Source organism: Dendropsophus ebraccatus, chromosome 1 (genome assembly GCF_027789765.1).
Source record: "Dendropsophus ebraccatus isolate aDenEbr1 chromosome 1, aDenEbr1.pat, whole genome shotgun sequence".
Classification (NCBI taxonomy): Eukaryota; Metazoa; Chordata; class Amphibia; order Anura; family Hylidae; genus Dendropsophus; species Dendropsophus ebraccatus.
This window is the reverse complement of record NC_091454.1, coordinates 79,522,827-79,547,127: the sequence shown is the minus strand read 5'-3', so window position 1 is coordinate 79,547,127 and position 24,301 is coordinate 79,522,827. Positions and strand designations below refer to the sequence as shown.

General features: G+C 42.0%; 1 protein-coding gene across 2 annotated transcripts in view; it reads right to left on the bottom strand.

The window, feature by feature from the left end:
• Positions 1-24,301, bottom strand: part of LOC138774651 (protein phosphatase 1H) — a 98,418-nt gene that overhangs the window by 56,117 nt on the left and 18,000 nt on the right. The window contains exon 1 of one of the 2 annotated variants that reach the window (XM_069955656.1): positions 1,039-1,084. The exons of the other annotated variant lie outside the window; for it this stretch is intronic. The gene's annotated coding sequence lies outside the window, so the exon portion shown is untranslated. Of the gene's footprint in view, positions 1-1,038; positions 1,085-24,301 lie in introns of those variants that run through there. 2 annotated transcript variants of the gene reach the window in all.

The following is a 24,301-nucleotide window of genomic DNA, read 5'->3' as shown; positions in this document are numbered from 1 at the left end:
GGACACTTCCTGGTGGGGGTGGAGGGGGGAAAAGACAGGGAAGGGAGGCAGATAGGTGATTGAAGCATATTACAGAGTTATATAACTTTGTAATGTGCTTCAATTACTGGGAAAAAGTTTTTCATGGCACTTGTCCTTTAATACGGTTGAAAAAAGACACATGTCCATCAAGTTCAACCAAGGAGGGGATGGATACAGGGAAGGGGGAGGGGTGATAGGTTCTATACATATGCATTTATATTATTTTGCTCTAAGAACTTGTCTAGGCCGGTTTTGAAGCTCTCTACTGTTTTTGCTGTGACCAGATCCTGTGGTAGACTGTCTTACAATGGTAGATGTCTTACAATGAAAATTTTGGGTCATTAGGTCATAAACGTCTGACTGCTGGGTCCCCACAAGTCACTAGAATACAAAAAACACTAATGAAATGAATACAGAGGGTCACCAATGATGTTTGGATGTTCTTTGTAGGTCCATGCATAGAGAACATATTATAATATATACAAAAACCTCTCTAAAAGACCAACTCATTGAGAAGACCATATTCAGACCAGATTTAGTTCACTACATATTTTGCATAGCCACCATTTTCTTTGAGAAGAAACCCCACCCTACACACCACTTTCCAATTCTGCTTTCCAAAGTATAGAACAACAGAGTTGAACAAATAGAAGCTGTTCTAATCTGTTTGCCCACTGTGATGCCGACTACAGTCAAGGTCATATGCAGAAAGGTGCCCATACACTGTATACGGTGTATGGCAGCCTCGCAATTTTCTCCCAACAGATTATAAAAGAGGGGTTGTGTAAGTTTGATTTTTGCCGCCCGCCCATTTTGTTCTCGGAGGGATAAGCCGGCACCAATGCAATTTGGCTGTGGCTTACCCCTGTCCTTTCAATAGAAAGCACACAGACAAACAAACATTCAGCTGTGTATGACCGCATTTACATGCGGATATCAGATGGATACAAAATATAGGGAAAGAAGTACTGGTGGCATGTAACTTGTCCATGTTATACGCTACAAGCACTTCTATACCAGAGCATAGGGAACTAGTGTGATCCCTTCTAGTGGTGGGTCCTGTTGCTAGGCAACTACTAGACCTGACTCATCCACTGCCTTGTAAGCCCTAAGCTGGCAGACACTGTTCATTAGGGAGGATGAAGGATTTGTAAATGGCACATAGAGCAACAATACTGCAAAACACACAAACAGCAGACTGAAAGGAAGATAATGGAAAGTGGAAATGACACACAGCATTCTGGAGAAGCATTCATACATAAAAAGGAAATGCAGTGTCCTTCTGTTAGGCCATAAGGCAGGCTGAGCAGGTGGGGAAAGGTTGGCAAACATCATTGCAATCAGTCAGACCTTCAGCTTCACATGTACCAGTAAGCAACTTGTCCGAAAACAGTAGCAGAATGAGAATTCAGTCATAAGGCTGTCTATTTACACCGCACTAGATATCAAAAGGTCAATATAGATTCCTCAGGCGTATGCTACTACATAGACATACTGTCCTCTGCCCCCTCCATACTATCATTACAGCTACATGATCATGCTGTGCATGTAACAAATCTCCAATGCCCAACCACCTTCTTGGCGTGATCTGCAAAATGTACTAGTGGTGGCACAGCAGAGAGAGCAAGAAAAGCAGTGACCCCAAGATTGACCTTCTATAGAAATAGGACTTCCACAAGTCACCTGCTATGCAAAATACCCTCAAACTACAACTAGCCCCATATCCTGACAGCTGTAGCTTTTCAATACATAATGGTAGCTGCAGTTTTGAATATTGCAACTCCCAGATTACAAGCATCCTAAAAGGTCTACTGAGGGACCTTCAGGACATGCTGAAGTGATAGGTAATGATGTCATCTTGTAGTTCACAGGTAGTCAGATGACCCAGGACAGCCCACAAACACTGCGATTTTCTCTGGGCCAGGCTGGCGATCACATGACAGTTACAGTAATGACTGCAATGAATGAGTGTTACTTTAAAGCTGGGTTCACACTATGTATATTTGAGGCTGTATATTTGAGGCTGTATAGCAACCAAAACCAGGAGTGGATTGAAAACACAGAAAGGCTCTGTTCACATAATGTTGTAATTGAGTGGATGGCCGCCATTTAATGGCAAATATTTGCTGTTATTTTAAAACAACGGCTGTTATGTTGAAATAATGGAAGTTATTTACTGTTATATGGCGGCCATCCACTCAATTTCAACATTGTGTGAACAGATCCTTTCTGTGTTTTTAATCCACTCCTGGTTTTGGTTGCTATGAGGACCTGACATGAGGACCAAATACAGCCTCAAATATACATGGTGTGAACCCAGCCTAAGGGTATAAACCCACACACCGTATATGCAGCGTATTTACTGCTGCGATACGCAGCAAATACGCAGCAGATTAGATCTAAATAACTGAACACAGCATCAAATCTTCACCATCAAATCTGCAGCGTATTTGCTGCGTATATGGTGTGTGGGTTTGTACCCTAATAGCGAGTTTGATTCAACTGAAAAAGCTGTTGGTAATTCAGTAAAATTTAACAGCTGTAAAAAAGTGCATCAATGACACCAAAGAACTGAGAGTGCTCATGCAACAAGGAATACTGATAATGCTGCAGGTCATTATTCCATAAGTTTCTTTTTCCCTCTGCATGTGGAAGTGGTATATTCTGAATGCAGAACGTCACCAACTTTAGGATGAGGATTTAGTCACAAAAACTGTGCCTAAATCCTTAACTAATTCTTTAAAGTGTGAGATTTATCAAGGGGATATTTATGAAGATGTCTTGTAAATTCTGCCCGTCTTATTATATGTTAGGCTGGGTTTAAGGTATCAGTTTTTAAATGGTTACTTTTAACATACACAAAAATGCGGTCAATCACGTTTTTGCTTACGCTAAAAATAAATAAATAAAAATCTGTTTTTATCTGCTTCTTTTCTAAAATGGAAGTCAAAGGAAAAAAACGGATCTAAACAGATTACATACAGTTGCATCCCCTTTTTTTTTAACCATAAAACGTTTCCGTTAAATCGACTGCAAAAACACAGTTTGAACCTAGCCTTACTGAGCTTGTTATTATATGAAAGCAGAAAGCTCTGATTGGTTGCTGTGAGGAACAAAGTCAAGCTTACTGTAACACAGCATGAAAAAGCTCCTCCACAGTCTTAAAGGGAACCTGTCACCAGGGCTGTGGAGTCGGTAAGCCGCAGCTCCGACTCCAACTCTGACTCCTGAATTTTATCAGGACCGACTCAAACTCCGACTCCTGCTTCTTCATAAATGGCCAGTCATATACCAGGGGAGTTATTTATCACACTGACTCAGCAGCTTCTTCCTAATGTCCTACATGATCCTGGGGCGACTTCTGAGTGAATAAAGGAACACTGTATATAAAGCAGCTTCTCATGTGTGTGCAGTGGATGCAGCCAGTCTCCAGCCTCAATGTCCTGAACAACTCACAACTAGAATAGATGGAGCAGGTGATCTTTTCCTGCTGACAGTCTTCTATGTTTCTAACTAAATATTCACCATACACACAGAAACACTGCTAACAATGCCAGATACCTGTAATATAGAGGCCAGCCATAGAGATATACAGGGGGGGTCACACATAGTGATATAGAGAGGGGTCACACATAGTGATAACACCACACTGAGGACAGAGGTTACTGCTACACTACTTATGTCTTCTCCTCCTCCTCTATATTACACAGGATATCTTCATATTAAACTGCTGTTCATATACAGTCATCCAGCATCCAGGAAGAGAACAGCACAGATCTCCCCCCACACAATGGACTCTTCCATCTTAGAAACAAACTGCCAAATAGTGACCTACAACTTTTCCATGACCCCCCTTATGTAATAGGGCCAGGGTCCTATTAGAATGTTATAATATATATTCATGAGCAAAACTTGTAAAATTCAGATCAAAATTCAATTCTACATTTGTTAAAGATTTTTTTAAAGCTGGAGTCGGTACATTTTTATCCGACTCCAACTCCGACTCAGACTCCAGCCAAAACTAGCTCCGACTCAGACTCCATGACTCTGACTCCACAGCCCTGCCTGTCACCATGAAAATGCTATCTGATCTATCGGCATCAGGACAGGAATAGCTGAGCTGATTTATATATGTTTTGTGCAAAATAAAAAAATAAAAAAACAACATCATTAAGTCACTCACTAGTGAGGTCGTCTTTGATCTGAGAGGTTCACTTTCCTTTTCCTCTCCATCTGATCCAGACCACCATGACCCACCTACAGGGTCCCAGGGTATTATTTCCGCTGTTTGTTGTCATGTGCAGTAAAGTGAATAGGTACATGGATTGCCCCCTGTATGCAGTATACCCTGCTGTGCCCCACAAACAGTAATGGTGCCAGCTGCTTTGCCCCTCCAAATAGTAAAATGACCCCTGCTGTGCCCCTTCATATAGTAAAATGACCACTGCTGTGCCCCTCACATAGTAAAATGACCCAAGCTGTGCACCTCACATAGTAAAATGCCTCCTGCTGTGTAACACCAGAAAGTAATAATGCCCCCTGCTGTGCACCACCACAAAGTAATAGTACCCCTTGCTGTGCACCCCCTTCTAGTAGTAATGCCCCTTGCTGTGCACCCCACATAGTAAAACGGCCCTTACCCCGCATAGTTAAATGCCCCCCGATATGTATCCCAACATAGTTAAAGTGTCACTGTCGTGATTTTTTTTTTTGCAGAAATCAATAGTCTAGGCGATTTTAAGAAACTTTGTAATTGGGTTTATTAGCCGAAAAATGCATTTTATCATGAAAAAGCAGTTTGAAGCTCTCCCCCCGTCTTTATTGTTCTCCTATTGAAAGAGCTCAATAAAAGACCAAAACAGGACAACAAAGAGTTAATCTACAAATACATCGCCCTTTATCTCCTCTGACAGTCACCACTGATCTCTCTGACCTCTGATTACAGCTGTCACCCAGCTCCGTGCCTGTAATCCTCTGTTATCTGCTTTCTGCTGTCGGCTAACTCCCTCCTTCCTCCTCCCCCCTCCCTTCTCTATAGACCAGACTGGCTACGTCTGATGCAACAAGTCACAATTTCCTGATTTTTTGCAGTGGGTGGAAAAAGAGGAGGGGAGGGGGGACCTGGGAAAAGGCTTTTTAAATGCAGATAATGGCATATTTGGCATATTGATTTCTGCAAAAAAAATTAAAAAATACGACAGCGACTCTATGCCCCCTGATGTGCACCCCCACATAGCAATAATGACCTCTGCTGTGCCCCCATGGTATAACAAAGGTTCCCTCCTGTACACCCCCATAGTAATAATAGCCCCTGCTAAGCCCCCCATATTTCCAATAATTCCCCCCTGCTGAGGAGCCCCCCTTCCCCCCACACACACAGTGACAATGCCCTTCTGCTGTGCATCAACAAAAAACAAACATGCTCACCAAATCCGCGATGTGTGAATATATGGAGCAGCTCCTCTCTTTCTTCTGGCCAGTGAGCCGCGGGGATGGGAACCTCCAGCAGATGTAATAATGTCATATCACTGCGCCTGCTCAGGAGATTATCTCCTTCTGTCTTATAAGGCTGGAGGCCTGAAGTGCTCGCAGCTTATGAGAATGAATAGAGGAGTGAGACGCTGACAGGCCCTGCACCTACTTTCTAGTCACTTTAGTGTTCAGCCCACTTATCCCTTCACTGCAGTTAGTGGGCGGAATGTTAAAAATGCACGGTCGCAGCTTCTAGTGATGTTTAATGGGGACATCCCACCAGAATGCCGTGGCATCCCATTTGGGAATTTCAAGTATTTAAAGTGGTTATTTAGTATTTGAAAAACATGGCTGCTTTCTTTTAGCGACAGTACCACTCTGGTCTCTGGTTTGGGTGGGGTTTTGCAACTTCATTGAAGTGAATGGAGCTTAAGGCACTTTTACACGGAAAGATTATCTGACAGATTATCTGCCAAAAATTTGAAGCCAAAGCCAGGAATGGACTATAAACAGAGAGCAGGTAAGAAAGGAAAGCCTGAGATTTCTCCTCTTTTAAAATCCATTCCTGGTTTTGGCTTCAAATCTTTGGCAGATAATCTGTCAAATAATCTTTCTGTGTAAAAGGGCCCTTAGTTGCAAACCACCCCTGAACTGGAGAAATAAGTCATGCTGTCAATGAAAGAAAACGACTAATGTTTTTCTGACGCTGGATAACCCCTTTAATATGATGAAATGTGCACAGATTTTCTTCAGAATAGATCCAGTTTCATTTCCTCAGGACGGAGATACATAAATTTACCTTGCTATACCTTGTCCACTTGCATAGTTGTTATATTGTCTCATGACTCCAAGAAAGCAGAACAGGGACACTGAGCTGCTGGATGTTACAAAAGATCAAACACTTGTCAGAGTAGTTCATAGGTTTAATATACGTGTACTGTACCTTCACAATTGCTTACAGAAACTGGTCCCCCTGGCAAGCCATTATCTTACATCCTAACAGAGATAGTCATGAACGGAACTGTATGTTCTAAGATCTTTCAAGCTACAATGCGTTAGTCCATTAGGAACGCCTAATTTTACTAATTATAAAACGCCTTCAAGAGACAAGTCAAGCTATTCTACAAAATATTAAAAGGAGGAATGTTTCTTCATGAAAGATGAATATGCTTACAATGATAACAATCAAAATGTATTTAACAAAGTAAAAAAAATCTAAAATACTTTTTAGATATTATAATTTTCAGGCCCTACATAGAAAACTAAACTAGCTAAAACTAATTCCTCTAACAGAAAATGTGTTATTAAACTGCCCTCGGAGCAAAAGACCTTCACGGTACAAAGCACACTCACTGCCGTTTAATTTCTTGTGAGGTTGGGTCACTCTGCATGAGCACGAGTCTAACTGAGCTGACAGCTACACAGGCCAGACTATTCCAAGTCCTAGATTCAGTGGCCTTTCAGGACACGTGGATCCAATTATCCAAAAGAATTAAAATGACAAACAAAATAATAGACGCACCACCAAAATACATTGGAAGGCTGTGTGCATTGTTCCTTCAGGGACAGATGTGGTTTTAGCTATTGTATTCCGGAGAATATTTATACAATATCAAAAAATTATTTCCATATGTGTCATTTGTTTAGTTCTGTAAATAAAGTGTCTTCAAGCAGTATAGATACACTTGAAACCTACAGACAACAAAAGTGGGACACTATGGCAAGCAGAAAGTGGAGTAGTTAGCCATAAAGATTTTAAAGTGTACCTGTCACAAAACGTTTTTAATAGGTCAGGGCTTGACTGTCCAGACCTTGAACGATCAGAGTCTATGCTCTTAGTCTATGTGGGGAGACTTGCCCCACAAACTACCAATATGCACCAGTGTCCTTAATGACACAGAGCCAGAAGAGGAATCCGTAGAGCACGACTTCTCCCATTCTCTAGATTGCTTGAGATCTGAACACTCAGATCTTGACCAATTAAAAATGTTGACAGCTCTCCCTGAGATGAAGAATCCCCACAGCATCAAAAGTAAGTAGCAAGTGAATTTATTCACATCGAAGTACAGAAAGGACAGCAACGTTTCGACCCCGAGGTCTATATCAAGTCTTGATAAAGACCTCAGGATCGAAATGTCGCTGTGATTTTTGTCCCCAGATATGTAAGTAACTTAACTTGCTACTTACTTTGGATGCTGTGGGAATTCTTCCTCTCCAAGTCTACAGTGCCCACACCAAGAATTGTGGGCCTACCTGTGTGCATCCTCCTTCTACACCCAGTGGCCATTACAGGAGTTTTTCCAGAAGGAGCTGTTGGATCCTTCCTCGATTTCATATCTCTCTGGGATGTCAAAAGTTATTTTGCGTGATAGTCCTTCTTTAAAGGCATTATCTGGAGAGCAGAAAAGATCCTACCTTTTCTGCTCTTCAGTGCTCCACTTGCTCCGTTCATTATATAGTGAATGACCGCAGCTCAGCTCCCATTCACTGTGGAGTGCAGGCACCATTGACTGCTAATCAACGATTGCTTGCCTACCCCAAGAATTGGCCATGAAATCATATTTGTCTGAAAAACCCCTTTAAAAGGGGTTATCCAGTGCTACAAAAACATGGCCACTTTTCCCCCTCTCTTGTCTCTAGTTCAGGTGTGGTTTGCAATTAAAGGGGTTATCCAGCGCTACAAAAACATGGCCACTTTCCCCCTACTGTTGTCTCTAGTTCAGGTGTGGTTTGCAATTAAAGGGGTTATCCAATGCTACAAAAACATGGCCACTTTTGCCCCTACTGTTGTCTCCAGTTCAGGTGTGGTTTGCAATTAAACTCCATTTACTTCAATGGAACTCAGTTTCAAAACCCCACCCAATCTGCAGACAAGAGTGGTGCAAAAGTGGCCATGTTTTTGTAGCACTGGATAACCCCTTTAACACATTCCTATGGACTGTGACTATAGCAAGTTCAGCATTCCTACTGATACTGTACAATGTATAGCCCCAGTGTTAGTAAGGAAGGTCACCAGCAGTACACTCCCAGTAAAGATTTCCAATTCTAGCACTGGAAAACCACAACAAAATGACTGCATTATTTATAACAAACAAGAAGGCAACAACTTTATGTATCATGCAAATTAGGTAGCTGTAAAATGTATCAAAAAGACAGCTAATCATTATCCACAGCAATATATACTCAATATATTATCCACAGCAATATATACACTGCAACTGAAGATTTACTATTACAATAAATGAAAACAATAAAAACTGAAACTCCACAAGCTCACCAAAATAACAACATTAAATGGGAGGAATTTATCAAAATTGTTTTAAATGGGAAGTGGTTTATATTATGCCTTTCGCGCCTTTTTTCTGCGCCAAATTTATCAAAATGGTGCACAGACCATCATAAATTTGGCAAGAAGTTACTGCACCATTTTACCTTTTAAAAGGCTGTATCTGCACTATTCTAATGCCCCTATCCCACGAGTCGTTTGGAGGAGCAAACGAGCGCTATTAGCGCTTGTTTGCTCCTCGTTCCCCGCTCGCTGACGCCGCTATTCAACGCGGCTGCAGCGAGCGGGTGAGTGCGGGAGGGGGCGGCGGGGAGCTGCGGGGGGGGGGGCTGCCCGGGGGATCGCTAGATCGTCCGGGCAGCCCATAGGATATAGCAGCGTCTGCTGACGATGCTCCTATTCAACGGAGCGACGGCAGCAGATCGCTGCTATATCAGTCGCTTGTTTTTCAACATGTTGAAAAACAAGCGACTGCAACGATCAGCCGACATGAACGATGTCGGCTGATCGTTGCACTCTATTCCACGGGACGAATATCGTTCGTAGCGGCCGATATCGGCCGAATATGAACGATATTGCTCCTTTAAACGACCCGTGGAATAGGGGCTTAAGGCATAATGTGCACCATTTTTATTCACTCTGCTCTTTTTCTGGAACCTACGAGTGAAATTTCTGCCCAATTTATTCACAAAAAAACTTAAGATTATTAGGCAGTGCATTACAGGAAATTGCTTTGGTTATTCCAATTACTCCCCAAAATGGTCAATGCTGCTCTGGATTCCAGCAGAATTGTGAGTGCAGCTCTGCCTTTCAAAGGCAGCATGATCCAAAGCAAGTATGGTCCAGACGTGAAAGGCTTTGCGCCATTTGCTAAATTACACGTGGTACGGAAAATGTGAAGGAGTGTAAAATTTTGAAAAGTCCCAAAATTTAGGCTTTTCTTTGTCAACACATGCTAAATTACCCCCAAAGTCTTTACTTTAATAAAAAAGTAAACCCCTTAAGATTGACTGAGCTGCTGAATGTTCAGCTGTGTGAACAAGACTGATTCGGTGGTTATAATGGGAGAGATTTTAAGTGCACTGATCTTGACCCGGGTGATGGTTCTGCTTCAACAGTAACAAGGGACACATTTTCTCAACCTGCAGCTGGATAGGCTCAAGTTAATATGTAACAATGCATAGGTTACTGAAAATATCCCTGTTTAGAAAACCTTGGTGAGGCTGCTGTCACACACGGCAGATTTTAAACCAAATCCATAAGTGGATCCCGCAGGAAGCAGAAGTATTTTCATTTTATTTTGAATCTTCCTCTAGCTGACTCAAAAATTGCTGTGTGTGACAGAGAATACAATATAACTATACTGTAAAAAATAAATAAATTATATAGTACCAACATATTTCTGCAGTACTTTCAAATTCTGGGGTCACAGACAATATCAAACATTACGGAGATAAACACGTAACCAATTGGTCATGATGGGAATGAATCAGAGCAACAATGAGAGTCTTAGCTAATTCAACTGTAAGAAAAAGGACATATTCCAGAAATGTTTTTTTGGATGCAGGTGACAAGGAATGGATTAAATGTGAGGAGTGAAATTCAGATCAGAGTCTAACATAAATATCAGGTGTAGGTCGGTTAGTAGAGGGAGGAAATACAAGAAGCTCAGTTTTCATAAGATTATCCCCCCCCCCCATAACAATACCAGCATTTTCAGTTCGTGTTCCTGAACTGGGTCAGGACATAGGAATGAGGAGTAGGTGCTGTAGTGTGACTGCCAGCAGTACTTACACCTAGATTTCCAATTTGTTACTTCCCTAGCCAAAAAACCTTCTCTGGTTCTACCTCTGAAATGGAGAGAATAACTGTACATGAATTCCAAGATGGAAAGTTGAGGAAAATTTATAAATTTGGTCTATCAAGGTAGTTAAACTTCTTTTGGTTTATCACATTTTCTTGGCTTCCACGATCTTTTATGGTCCAAGTGGCCTCTCCTAACCTGTCCATTTTAGTAAATACTAGAGTCAAATGCAACTTGAGCATGCTTGGGTTTGTCCGAACTAGAGCATGCATCATTTGAATACTGGTGGCTGAAGAAGTTAGATGCAGCCCTAGGGAGGTCTGAAAAACATTGATACAGTCTATGGCTATATCCATGTTTTCCAGGCAGCCTTAAGACTGCATCCAACTTCTTCAGCCACCAGTAATCAAATGCCACATGCTTGGGTTCGGACAGATCCAAACATGCTTGAGTCTCTAGTAAATGTATTCTCGGTTATACCTGGTTGGTTATTGAGTCATAAATTTCTCATAAGACTCACTGAGCTGTAAGAAAAGAGGTTCCTGAATTGCTATTTCATGGACATTGCATGTATATTCTAAAGAAGACACAGACTCTTAAAGGGTTTGAAATATTCCACTAGAATCCATGCACAGTACTAGGACAGGTGGCAGCTTATGAGATTAACACTTCAGTTAGTCATAGAGACTACATGTCTTGTTTTCATGTATGGATTTTAGAGCATTCTAATAAAGCTTCATGTTTTATGGGGACGCTAGACTTAGTACTGTGTATTCCTCATAGTCTGCACACATCATATATCCTAGGGGAAAAAAAAACTAGAATAGTCTCTTGTTGAGGAGGATTTGGGTGTAGATAATAGAACAGCACCCCATATTAACCAGATAATTCTATGGTTTGCAGAATGTTGTCATTTATTAAAAGAGACAAACTAGCTGGACAGGGACATATCGCTTCACAAAGCTTCATCTCAAACATGCTGTACAATTCTGTACATAGAAAGGTTCATAGAAAGGCTGTTCTGGATCTGAAAAAGGTACAAAGACAAGAGGCATGGAGTATCTCAGTAATGACCAAAGATTAAAACAATGGATTCATTTAGTCTTGTGAAGAGACATTAAAACAGCGGATAAAATTGTGTAAGTATACCCACTGACCCCCCAAAAACTTTAAGGTAGTGGACCTCTTGGTGAGACACTGCTAGACACACTTCTACAATACACTTAAAGACATTTTGCCCAGTTGACAGACTTTGAGAGGAGACAGATCACTGGAGTCAGAGAATCAGTATGGTTGTGTTGTATTTCCCATCGTCTAGGCCATCCTGATCAAGCTGTTAGGTGGTGTTGGAAGCAGGGATTATGTGACAGCACGCAGACTTTTTTTTGGCAAATGTGATATCCTTATTAAACATTTCCAGTGCAGTTGAAAAGTTTGCCCTGCCAGCCAGTCACCACAGACTGCATTTGCAGTGTTGTGAGCAAGAAAAGTGGAAAGATGGCTGAAATATTACTGTAAATTCTACTATTTTTTTTATAACCACCAATGCTTTCAAGTCAAACATAAATGATTTACTATCACGTCACAACTAAATAGCATGCACTTAAAATAAATGTAATCAGATGCGCCTTCACTTTATATTAATACACTGTACATCAATCACAATGCCTTGATGAATTTGCAGACGACTCGAGGCAGCTCAAAAAAGTTAGCGGTCAGCAATAACTAAAAAGAGTCATACTGAGATTTCAGCAGTGTACAAAGACAGTTTTACAGTCATGTTTAGTTTTTATTTTTTTTTCTAGTCAAAACCAGAACAATCAAACACTAAAACAGAAAAACAGAAGTATAAACCACACCCATAAAGTTCTAGTCTTATTTAAAAATAAAGGGCCATTCAACCAAAAAACCTTTTATCACTAATAAAAAATAAACCCCTAGCTATGTCAGTTTGTATTATACGCTTTCTCCCCCCAGAGTGATGAAAAGTCCTCTCCTGGCTGTCCACTTTGTCTCGCTCTTTTTTCTTTCCTGCTCCCATTGGAGACAGCAAATGGTCTTTCGCCTCCCAGAGGCGTGCCTGGCTTCAGCAAGCCAAGCCCACCACTGACATCAGTGCAGGAGGACGTTTCCTGGCCGTGTCTCCCTTCTATTCAAGCATGCCCTCTGCGTTCTGCTTATAAAAAAAATGTATCATTATGGATCCAGGTGAGCTGAGGAGAGAAGCCATCAGCACCAATATCCACCAGACCGGGAAGAGGAAGACAGGAACATGGGGGAAGCTGAGAGCCACCGCACAGCAACAAGTGAAGAGCTTCCAGCCACCGGGAGAGTCCCCCGAAAACACACCAGGCAGCATGTCCCACAAGCACACGTACATGACCACCCCCGACACTGTCAAACAGTAAACGCAGTCCAGTGTTCATTGTGCTGCGTAGTAGTTGTGAAGAGTGGTAGGCAGGATCAAAGATTAAGGGGTGGGTCCACACTATTGTAAGATAGAGGCCCAAGGCATGTCGGGAGATGTAGTTTCCCGACTGGCACAATCTTGAATATAGTGCCCTATCTAAACAAGTTTCCAACAGATGAACGGAGCCATCGAAAAAGGGAGAGAGAGGTGTTAGAAAAGTTGGAAACCCAGGAGATTTAGGTTACCGAAATACACTGTAGCGTACAGAAAATGTGGAAAATCTTGTGAAAATGAGAATCTTCATCTAGATGCAGATTACTTATGGACTCTCTGTTGGTATGCTAACTAGAGATGAGCGAACCTCGAGCATGCTCGAGTCCATCCGAACCCGAACTTTCGGCATTTGATTAGCGGTGGCTGCTGAACTTGGATAAAGCCCTAAGGCTATGTGGAAAACATGGATATAGTCATTGTCTGTATCCATGTTTTCCAGACAACCTTAGGGCTTTATCCAAGTTCAGCAGCCCCAGCTAATCAAATACCGAATGTTCGGGTTCGGATCGACTCGAACCCGGTTCGCTCATCTCTAATGCTAATGTATTCCACGCATAAAGGTATGCTGACATATGGGCCAAACAGGGTATTTTTAGGAAACCGAATGTAGTCTACAAATCACTATAATCCTTCCATTTTTTTAATGTTTTATCTCGTGGGACTCAAGAGTATGACATTCTACAATTTTGGGTTCCACAAGTTAAAAGTATATGTTCACAAATGGACCAAACTTACTCACCAAGACAATCTTTGGTCAACTGCTCCCTCCCTCCCTCCCATATGTACGGTAATAGGGAGAAAGCAGTCAATGAGTGTCAGGAGAGCCTGCAGCTATATAATTATTTCTGTCTTTTCCCCATATTACAATGCCCAGCAGACTCTTCTCCCATCATTTACCTACAGTGTGGGAAATAGAATTGTAAAGTGCTGCGGAATCTGTTGGCGCTATATAAATAAAAAATATTATTATATGAGCTATGCATTAAAGAGGTTATCCAGATAGCAGAAAAGGCTCTGCACTTCCTCTCTCTAACCACGGAGACCAGAGGGGGCGGGAGCATGTTGTGGGCAATGTTTAAAAGAGAAGAAGTCCGGCAAAATTTTTTATTAAAGTATTGCATTGCCTGCCAAAAGTTATACAAATCACCAATATACACTTATTACGGGAAATGCTTATAAAGTGTTTTTTTTCCCTGCACTTACTACTGCATCAAGGCTTCACTTCCTGGATAACATGGTGATGTCACGACCCGACTCCCAGAGCTGTGCGGGCTGTGGCTGCTGGAGAGGATGATGGCAGGGGGATGCTCAGTCTCCCTCCAGTGCCCTGTGTCACTCAGTGTCCCCCTGCCACCATCCTCTTCAGGAGCCACAGCCCGCACAGCTCTGGGAGTCGGGTCGTGACATCACCATTTTATCCAGGAAGTGAAGCCTTGATGCAGTAATAAGTGCAGGGAAAAAAGCACTTTACAAGCATTTCCCGTAAGTGTACAGTGGTCCCTTGGTTTAAGAGTAACTTGGATTGAGAGCGTTTTGCAAGAAGAATTCACAGTTTTTCAAAATTGTAACTTTGTTTAAGAGCATTGCTTTGGTTTAGGAGCTCCCTGTACTGGGTGGGAGGGCGAGTGGGGGAGGGGGTGGTCTGCATTGCCAGTCTACAGCACTGTACTCTGACCCAGGAAGTCTCCCTCACCTTCCAAATCATAGCAGATCCACTTAAGGCTGGGGCTTGCATCAGGAGACAGGACTGTGGAGGTAATCTCTCCTTAGCTGTAACCCCTTCTCCCCGGACAGAGAGTGCTACTATACTGTGCCCACATAAGTCATGCTCCCTGCAGTCTCTGTCCGCCCTCATGTTTTCCATCCTCTCCATTACTGTACAGTACCCTATTATTTGACATATTCAGCTGTTTCTAAATGTTTGTTTAATTTGTTTTACATGTTATTCAGAATTTAAAAAATCATTTTTTTGGTGTGTGGAACCAATTGTCTGCATTTCAATTATTTCTTATGATAAAATTTGCCTTGGTTTAAGAGTGATTTGGATTACAAGCACAGTCTAAGAACAAATAATGCTCATAATCCAAGGCACCACTGCATATTAGTAATTTGTATAACTTTTGGGGGGCAGAACAATACTTTAATAAAAATGTTCGCCGGACTTCTCCTTTAAATGTTTCATAGCTGCTTGATTTTACCAATGTAGCAGCAACATCAAGCAACCTGGATCAGTGTGCACCTGGTTCCGTCCACATGAAATGCTTGCAGCACACATTCATGCACCCACCTACTTCCGAGACGCCATATTTAACCCCTTTAAATAAGATTACAGCAAACACATAGCTACAAATTTAGGGTGCAGGATTTCGGAAAGAATGACTACATCTGTTTAGGGGGTGAATAGCAGCTATCAGGTTCCCCTTAACTTGATCTCGGAAGCTGACAGAATGAGACATTTGTAGACATAGGTGAATTACTGACAATCTAATCCCTATTTAGCCAGGCACACCCAGCATGCTGCAATCCTATGTATTAGGAAGGAACGCCATGTTTAATACCAACAACAAATAGAATCACAGACCAGAAACATTAGACATGCTGACACTAATAGCTGAATTACGTGGAAAACTGTTCATATTTCCTAATAAAAAGAATTAGAAGGCCCTGTAACTGCAAGAATAAAGAACAGCTGAAGGAAAATGGATTCCTTCTGTATTTCTCCTTGTGTATTTCACACACAGCTGCGCAGCGGCTAAAGATCATTGATGATCTGCAGGATAAGTTTAGCTCTCTAATCAGCTGTTATCAGATCATCAGATGCCGCTGGGGGGATTTGGAGGGATATGCTTCCACGGCACCAGCTCCAGGAAGACAAGAACTCTTCCTGCTTATAAGCAATTTGCACTAAGCAAACAGAAGAGCAAAGAATAAAAGCAAAGGAGGTGCACTGAACAATGCCAATGAAAAATATTCCCCTCTCTTCTATCAGGTGTTATTGTAACAATGAAAAAACCTACATAAATGTAATTTACATTCAGTATGATAGATTGCTGATAGGGTTGTATACTAATAGGTAAATAGGGACTCACACACTGCAGCATGCATCCTGTTCTGCACAGGAGCAGGAGAGAAGCAGAGTACAATACCATTAGGAAATAAATATAGTTTACACTACAAAATATGAGCACCATATGCTGTGGGTTTATAGGAGGACAGTGGCGGAATGGAGGATGGGAAAAACCTAGAACATCTATTAAAACAATCTGTACACACTGAGCAAAGGGGGGACTGCACTACCCACCGGGGTGCTACCTAGGGCATACTGAAACAACAATCACAACCCCATCAAACAGAAAAGAGTATGCCAAAAAGAACAGGAGCACACCCAAATGATAAATAATAAATACATCTTTATTTAACAAACATGATTGGCATCACAAAACAGCAAATAGACTAGAATCCTTATACATGTATCCCTATGTATAGGTATTCTACTCTATCTGCTGTTTAGTGATACCAATCATGTTTGTTAGGCCCCGCCCCTAAGCAGCCATTGGAAGGGCCAGCCTAAAGCTCTAGGTCCCACCCCCTAGATTGTCCCACACCAATGGCCGCTGAGGGGGCGGCACCTATGTGGCGATGACATCACGGATGGGGGCGGGACTATGTGGCGCTAGGGGCGGAGTAAAGTGGCACATAGGCCGCAAGGCCCCACCCACATATACCAATCCACAGGTGATAAAAACTACTTTTTACCAGAACAAGCACCATGAGGTGTGATATAAAATAAGTAATGAAAGCTGTAACATTTACCCTTTACACCTGTAGAGAGCAGTCAAAATGCAAAAAAGGGGGTGACAGTGTCACTTAAAGATTTATTTATTATTCATCATTTGGGCATACTCCTGTTCTTTTTGGCATACTCCTTTCTATATGTTGGGGTTGGAATTAAAAGAGGATGTACCATCAGGTACATCCTGTTTAATTTGACCCGTGGATAGAACGGTACTGTCACGGGGAAGCCGGTGCCGCGGTCCATTTTTTGAACTGCAGCCCAGTTCCTGTGTACGCTCTGTTCTATCCATGGGTACCAGGCCAGGGCTGAAGCACAGGAGGCGGGCCGGCCTGCCTCCAGTGGGTGGAAATTATCTCCCCTCTATGACGCAGCTCCAATGGAACCGGGCCGCGATTAAGAAAAACGGACCGTGGCACCAGCTTCCCCGTGATGGCGCCGTTCTATCCACGGGTCAAATTAAAGAGGATGTACCTGGTGGTACATGCTCTTTAAAATAAAGGGGTTTTCCAGACAAAATTTACTGTTAGTCTATCCTCAGAAGAAAGGTCATTAAACTGGTAAGGGTATGGCACTGGCACTAATCAGCTGCCGGTATACAGGAAACAGAACAAGTAGGAAACAGTTCTTTCCACACTGTAGTGGCCAAGATCACTTACAGCAACTCAGCTCTCACTCACTTCAATAGAAGCTGAGCTGCGGTAACCGATCTTGGCCACTACACAGTGGATAAAGCTGTCTACTTCCTATTCTGTTTCATTTTGTATACCAGCAACACCACTCTGGAAAACAGCTGATCAGTGAAGGTGTCAAACCCTCATCAATCTACTATTGGTGACCTTTCTTGAAGATAGACAAACAATAAATTTGCTATGAAAAGGCCTAGCCTAAAGCGTCTTAGTGACTGCCGTAAAACATATGCACCTGATCGCTTAAGAGTTAGAACAGCTATAAGCAGTGGTAAGTGGTTTTCAGCATGAAAATTATTAATGAGAAAAGGCAATGATTAATACAAAGCTATACATTTTGATGGCAATGATGGTCTTTTAAAAAGTCAATATTTGTAATTTAATGGAAACGGTTCCTCTCTCTTTCTGTGTTTTTTTTTTTTTTTTGAACCGCTGCATGGTTCCCGCACATGGTGCTGGTCTTTTTGAGAGCGCTGGCCTTCCGCCCCCAGTGTGACGATCTCCCCTGCCCTCTGTTACGGGGTTAAAGAAAAAGGGCTGCCCCGATTCATTAAGGTATAAAACCCAAAGCAATGTAATTGATGGTACATTGGCTTTAAAAAACAGATTAGACCTCTTGAGGTTATAAAGAAACTAAAATTCTAAAAAGCTTTTGAAAACCCTATCATTACTAGGCAGTGCCACTAAAGAGGGATAAGCGTCTGTTGAACCCCCTCTCCCTGTCTCAGTCCAGTACTGTTAACAATCTGACCCCCCCAAACCACTTGCATCTTTGGATAGCTGCTTTTAATCCAAGATCTGTCCTGTGGTCCGTTTGGCAGGTGATGCAGTTATTGTCCTAAAAAACAACTTTTAAACTTACAGCCCCATGCCCTATGGGTGTGGCTTAAAATATCTGTGCCCTAACTTTGCACCACCCCTCTGTCCCTCCTCCCCACCCTCTTCATCATTAGGAATGCCACTGGAACATTTTCTCCATACTGAACACTTGCACAGGTGTCTTAAAGCGTAACTGTCATGTTTTTTTTATTGCAGAAATCAGTAGTATAAGCGATTTTAGGAAACTCTGTAATAGGTTTCATCAGCCAAAAAAGCCTCCTTCTGTACTCAAGAAGCAATCTCCCAGCCTCCCCCCCTGACTTCTTATCTGTGCATTATCAGGCAAACACGTCTTCATTACAGAGAAGCCAGTGAAGACGGGCTCTGCTCTTTCCATTGTAAGCCTATGAAGGGGGGAGGGGCTGAGGGAGATGAGGGAGCAGGAAGAGGTGACATGAAGGTCAGCTGTTTGTAGACTCTCTGGGCACCTAAAACGCTAAATTCAGGTGTCAGAAAGGTCAGTGCTTATGTATTAACTTACTGAGAGAAGATTGCAGGGTGTTGTGCTGTGCAGAAATCCCCCGTGCTCAGTCACTCCTCACAGCCCCTCCCCTCTCCATAGCCACATAATGGAGACAGAAATCCTGCTTCATTTGATGTGAGGGGGGAGGCTGGGAGATTGCTTTTTCACTACAGAAGGAAACTCTTTTAGTACATAAAACCTATTACAGAGTTTCTTAAAATCGCTTGTACTGTTGATAATTAATGTTTTCAGAAAAATGGCCCTGAAATGACAGTTACGCTTTAACAATCCCGCCCATGTGCCGTGCTCACACAGGTAGGAATAGGAGGCAATCTGCCTGGAGCATTCCTAATGATGAGGAGGGCAGGGAGAAGGGACAGAGAGGTTGTGCCAGCCTAATGCATACATAATCTAGGCCACTCCCATAGGGCATGGGGCTGCCAGTTTAAAAGTTGTTTTTTTTAGGACAACAACTGCATCACCTGCCAAATGGACCCCAGGACAGATCTTGGATTAAAAGCAGCTATCTGAAGGTACAAGTGGTTTGGGGGGGGGGGTCAGATTGTGGGTACAGAGTCGCTTTAATGACACTGTCCAACAATAATATAAGCACAAAGAAAAACTGGGGTGACAGTATCATTTTAAAATTTATAATAGCCCATATTTATGAAGCTGCCTAAAACCCACACACCACCACCACATTTATTTGGACACTGAAGTGTCAAATAGTATATTATTCCCTTTGCTTAACCAGCCACATGGACTGGGCGTAAAGCACAGTGAGGCGTATCAGTGCCAGGGCCCAGAAACAATAGGCCCCTCCTCTTTGATATTTTAATGCTTTCATCTATATCTATCTAGGGGTATCACCAGCCTAATAAGCGGTCAGGAGGTGACAGATTCAGTCTAGAATGCTGTTATTTACTGTTATTTTACAGTCACTATTTAATCTACAATTTTAAACCTTTTTATCAGTAATTTAAAGAGCCCTCCATTTGGACATCTTGTCTGATGCTCTTAAATAGTTTTTAAGGTTGTGGCATTTCACTGGCTTTTACAATTGGTTGGTACCAACAAACTAAAAGGGAATGTACAAAAAAAGTCAGACTTGGAAGAACATGCAGGTGCATTTACTAAACACTGTGCCGCCAGATAGTCATTAGAGCTGTTAATTATGCAATCTGTTAGCATGGAAAATTGCTTTAATGTGAACACTAATGGACTTTGCGCTACATTTCGCATGTACTTCTGACAACAGCTGCAGCTGTGGATCCACTAGTGAGCAATAAAAAACTCGAAGAGAAACGAAGAACCACATTCTCTACATATATAAGAAGCTCTTGAAACCGTGGTAGTAGATATGTACGTACCTGCTAATAGCCTTAATATTCTACAAATATTGTAAATATCAATTTGTTAGGATTCAGGTATACAAGAGTGAATGTGGGTTCCTGTATCTGATATCATAATAAAAGTCTAGACTGTCAACGCAGTGGTCTCCACCATTCATTTCTCAAGGGGGAGGGCAGGCAGTGGTGACTGTCCCATTCCTGACCAGCAACGGTCATCAGGGGACAGTTCCCAATGTTAATGGGACACAAATCTGAGTGCTTTCCTATAGAGAACTGAGCAGTGGAGCCACTTGGTTGACAGTATTGGCCCTCATCAGCATTGGAAGTACCGGAACTAATGGCACTAAAAGCTAGTGACTGGGTTGGCCTAGTCTACTACCTTGGATACACATTATTCTGCATAGGAGATGTAGACAATTTTCATCTATATTTAAGTCCTGAGAAGTTAACAAATAACTACTCAGCATTTATGCTTAGGTTAAGTTTACACTTGCATCAGAGCTATGTTCAGGGAGCTCTTTCGCAGGTTCCATTTACTTTGCAGGATCTGAGCGGACAAAAAAAAAAAAAATGATTGCAAGCAGTAATACTATATAATGTCAAATCCTGAAGACAGAAACCCAATAAACCTTACTGAAGTCAAAGGGATTTCTCAGGATCTGTTGTTAAATGGCCCATCCAACTCTATTTTGTGTCACCAAATGGAGCCCCAAGGCGTGCTTAAGGACCTAAATTTATTGTTGTCCCCACCATTTCATCTTTCTTATTTTTTGTACTTTATATACTTCATCCATGCACTTCTATTAGAACCCATCTTTCTCTCCCTATGAGAGAGATATATTTCTATGAATTTATTTGTAGTACTATTTTCAGGACAGCCCTGGCACATAAACCCCACCAACTAACACACTTGCCCCCCCCCCCCCTCCAAACTGGTATAGCCACATAGTGGAATGTTAAAACTATTAAAATATAATGTTATAGATCCTACATGTCAAACATTTTAAAAAGAAAAAAGGGGCAAATACCAATTTTTGTTTTTGCCATTGCACAAGCGACCAAATAGTTACATCTACCGCAAGATGGTCCCAATAAAACGTAAAAAAAAAAACCCATATATATTATAATATATATAATTATTTGGTGGTACAATTTTGATTTAGCAAAAATAAACGTATGATCAGCAACTAGATCAAACATATTAACCAGTAGACTATGTTTAGTCTATTAAAGGGGTTGTCCGGCGATAAAAAATTATTCACAGAATAACACACATTACAAAGTTATACAACTTTGTAATGTATGTTATGTCTGTGAATGGCCCCCTTCCCCGTGTTTCCCCCCACCCACGCTAGACCCGGAAGTGTGGTGCATTATACTCACCGCATCTCGTGTCGTCCACGGTCTCCGATCGTCAGCAGTGACGTCTTCTTCGGGAGGCCGGCGGATCTTCCCGAGTGCCGGCCACCCTCTGCAGCGTCATCCGAAGCTCAGCCGCGATTGGCTGAGCATAACTGTGCTCAGCCAATCGCGGCTGAGCTGCTGATGACGCGGCCACGTCATCAGCAGCTCAGCCGCGATTGGCTGAGCACAGTTATGCTCAGCCAATCGCGGCTGAGCTTCGGATGACGCTGCAGAGGGCGGCTGGCACTCGGGAAGATCCGCCGGCCTCCCGAAGAAGACGTCACTGCTGAGGATCGGAGACCGTGGTCGGCACGTGACAGGTAATGTATAGCGCACCACACTTCCGGGTACACGGGTGGGGGTGGTGGGACACGGGGAAGGGGGCCATTCACAGACATAACATACATTACAAAGTTGTATAACTTTGTAATGTGTGTTATTCTGTGAATCATTTTTTATCGCCGGACAACCCCTTTAAAGTCAATGGGCCTGAAGCAGGTATACCATGTTATATGTCAGTATACCTTTTTGCTGCCTGAACAAGATGTGAATGGGAACTCATTTTTTTTTCTTTTGTTTTCTTTATTTGTAGGGTGGATGAAAAGAGGGTTCAAACTGGGCAGAAAACCTTTGTTTTGCATGGCTGTAAGCAGAAGTGCAACAGACATGGGCACTGGAACTGTAAGTAGAAAAGAGAACATGAGAGGGAGAGTAAGGAGCACAGCCCAACAACAAAGGTCTGGGGAAACAGAGCACAGGAAAGAGGAGCAAAACTCAGGAACAGAGCCAGCCTAAGGGCCATATAACTGTCAGCCGAACAATGGATTGGCTGACAGTTATCTCTATTGTTCTCCCTATACACAAGAACATTTGGACTGTGTTCTCTATGGGAAGGGGTAAGCTGCAGCCAAATTGCTCTAGCAGTGGCTTATCTCTCTGAACACAAAAGGAGGTTAGGCAGTGATTTTCAATAGAGAATGGAACTTGTAGGTCGAAGAAATCAGCAGAACAAGGAACAGCAGGAGGCATCACCATTGTAAAATATCTTATAACAGAAACTTTTAATCTTTGCAATGTTTTACCTTTCTGTTAGGGATGGTCCGAACCGAGTTCGGTTCGGGTTCGTACGAACCCGAACCCTCGGTAATGATTCCCGCTGTCTGCCCGCTCCATAGCCATAGGCTGTATCCCAGTTTTCCAGGCGTTCCCCCCGCTGTATCCGCCCGCTCCACGGAGCGGGCAGACAGCGGGAATCTGCTGCCGAGCGTTCGGGTTCATACGAACCCGAACCTCGGCAGGTTCGGACCATCTCTACTTTCTGTGCTTAACTGGAGGAACATGGTTTCCCACAGCCCAGCAGATTTACATTAACCTTAAGTAGAAATTGTTTAATTTTCTTACATAATGTTAAAATATACACAATATTTTTCACGGGGAAACCTCTTTAATGTTTGCAGAGGCTGAACCACTGCTTTTAGGCTGGTTCACAGATACAGAAGACAAATATCTGCAGTGAGTCTTTAAATAGCAAACATTCTTTTAAATTGCATTGCCCTATTTTTTAGTTCCAAACTGAATGTGAAGCCCTTAGGTGATGTAAAGCATGTACCATTTAAAAACAGATACACTTTGAACGTGTGTATATAAAAGCAGAAAAGATCTGTTCCAAGCAATATCAAAGAATGTGTAACTTACTCTCAAAACACAGCCTTTAATAGCAGCCCCTAGTCATATACATGGACGCTGTCTATAATCGCTCATTAAAGATAGAAAGCAAAACAGGCTTTTGATATGCAAGTATCCTTCATGGAAGTTCTTCTATAGCCTCCATCTCAATAAGTTTAAAATAAAGTACATTTGCCATAATCGTTTGCCTTTCCAAGCACAGTGTAGATACAATAAGCAGTGACGGAGCTATTTAAAAACATGGAAAGATAATGCAAACACTGGATGACTGTTCAGTAAGCGGAAAAAATTAAAGGGGAAGTACAGTATGTTGTACAAAAGTTGGATAACAAATGAGTTCATATGTGAATAAAGAAGTTATATATATATATATATATATATATATATATATATATATACACACATACACAGTATATATATATATATATATATATATATATATATATATATATATATATATATATATATATATATATATATATATATACACACAGACACACACACACAAAGCAGGTGAAATAAGTACCAAACATTTCACCAATTTTTGAATTAAATATATTTTTAAAGGCACTATTGACATGAAATTCTCGCCAGATGTTGGTAGCTACCCATCCAATACACACAAAATCAAACCATAGATGTCCATAAATGATGTATAAATGTATATAAACAGAAATGACAAAGGGAAAAAGAATAGAACATGCTAATGGGAATTTATTTTATCATACAAAAGCCTTTGTTGGTGATGACAGCTCTAAAGGAGAAGTCCAGCCGTTTAAAAAATCCGGCAAGGGCAGGGGGCAATTTGATCAGGAGTAGGAACTTACTCCTCCCTGTGCCCGCAGTGAGTGGTGGGACCAGCCTTGGGACCCCCATCGGGCTCCACAGGGGCTTAGCTAGGATTCACGGGGCCCCATAGCAAAAAATTTGTAAGGTGGCCTCCTCCCCTACGCACAACACAAAGCACTGCACATATTATATTATATAC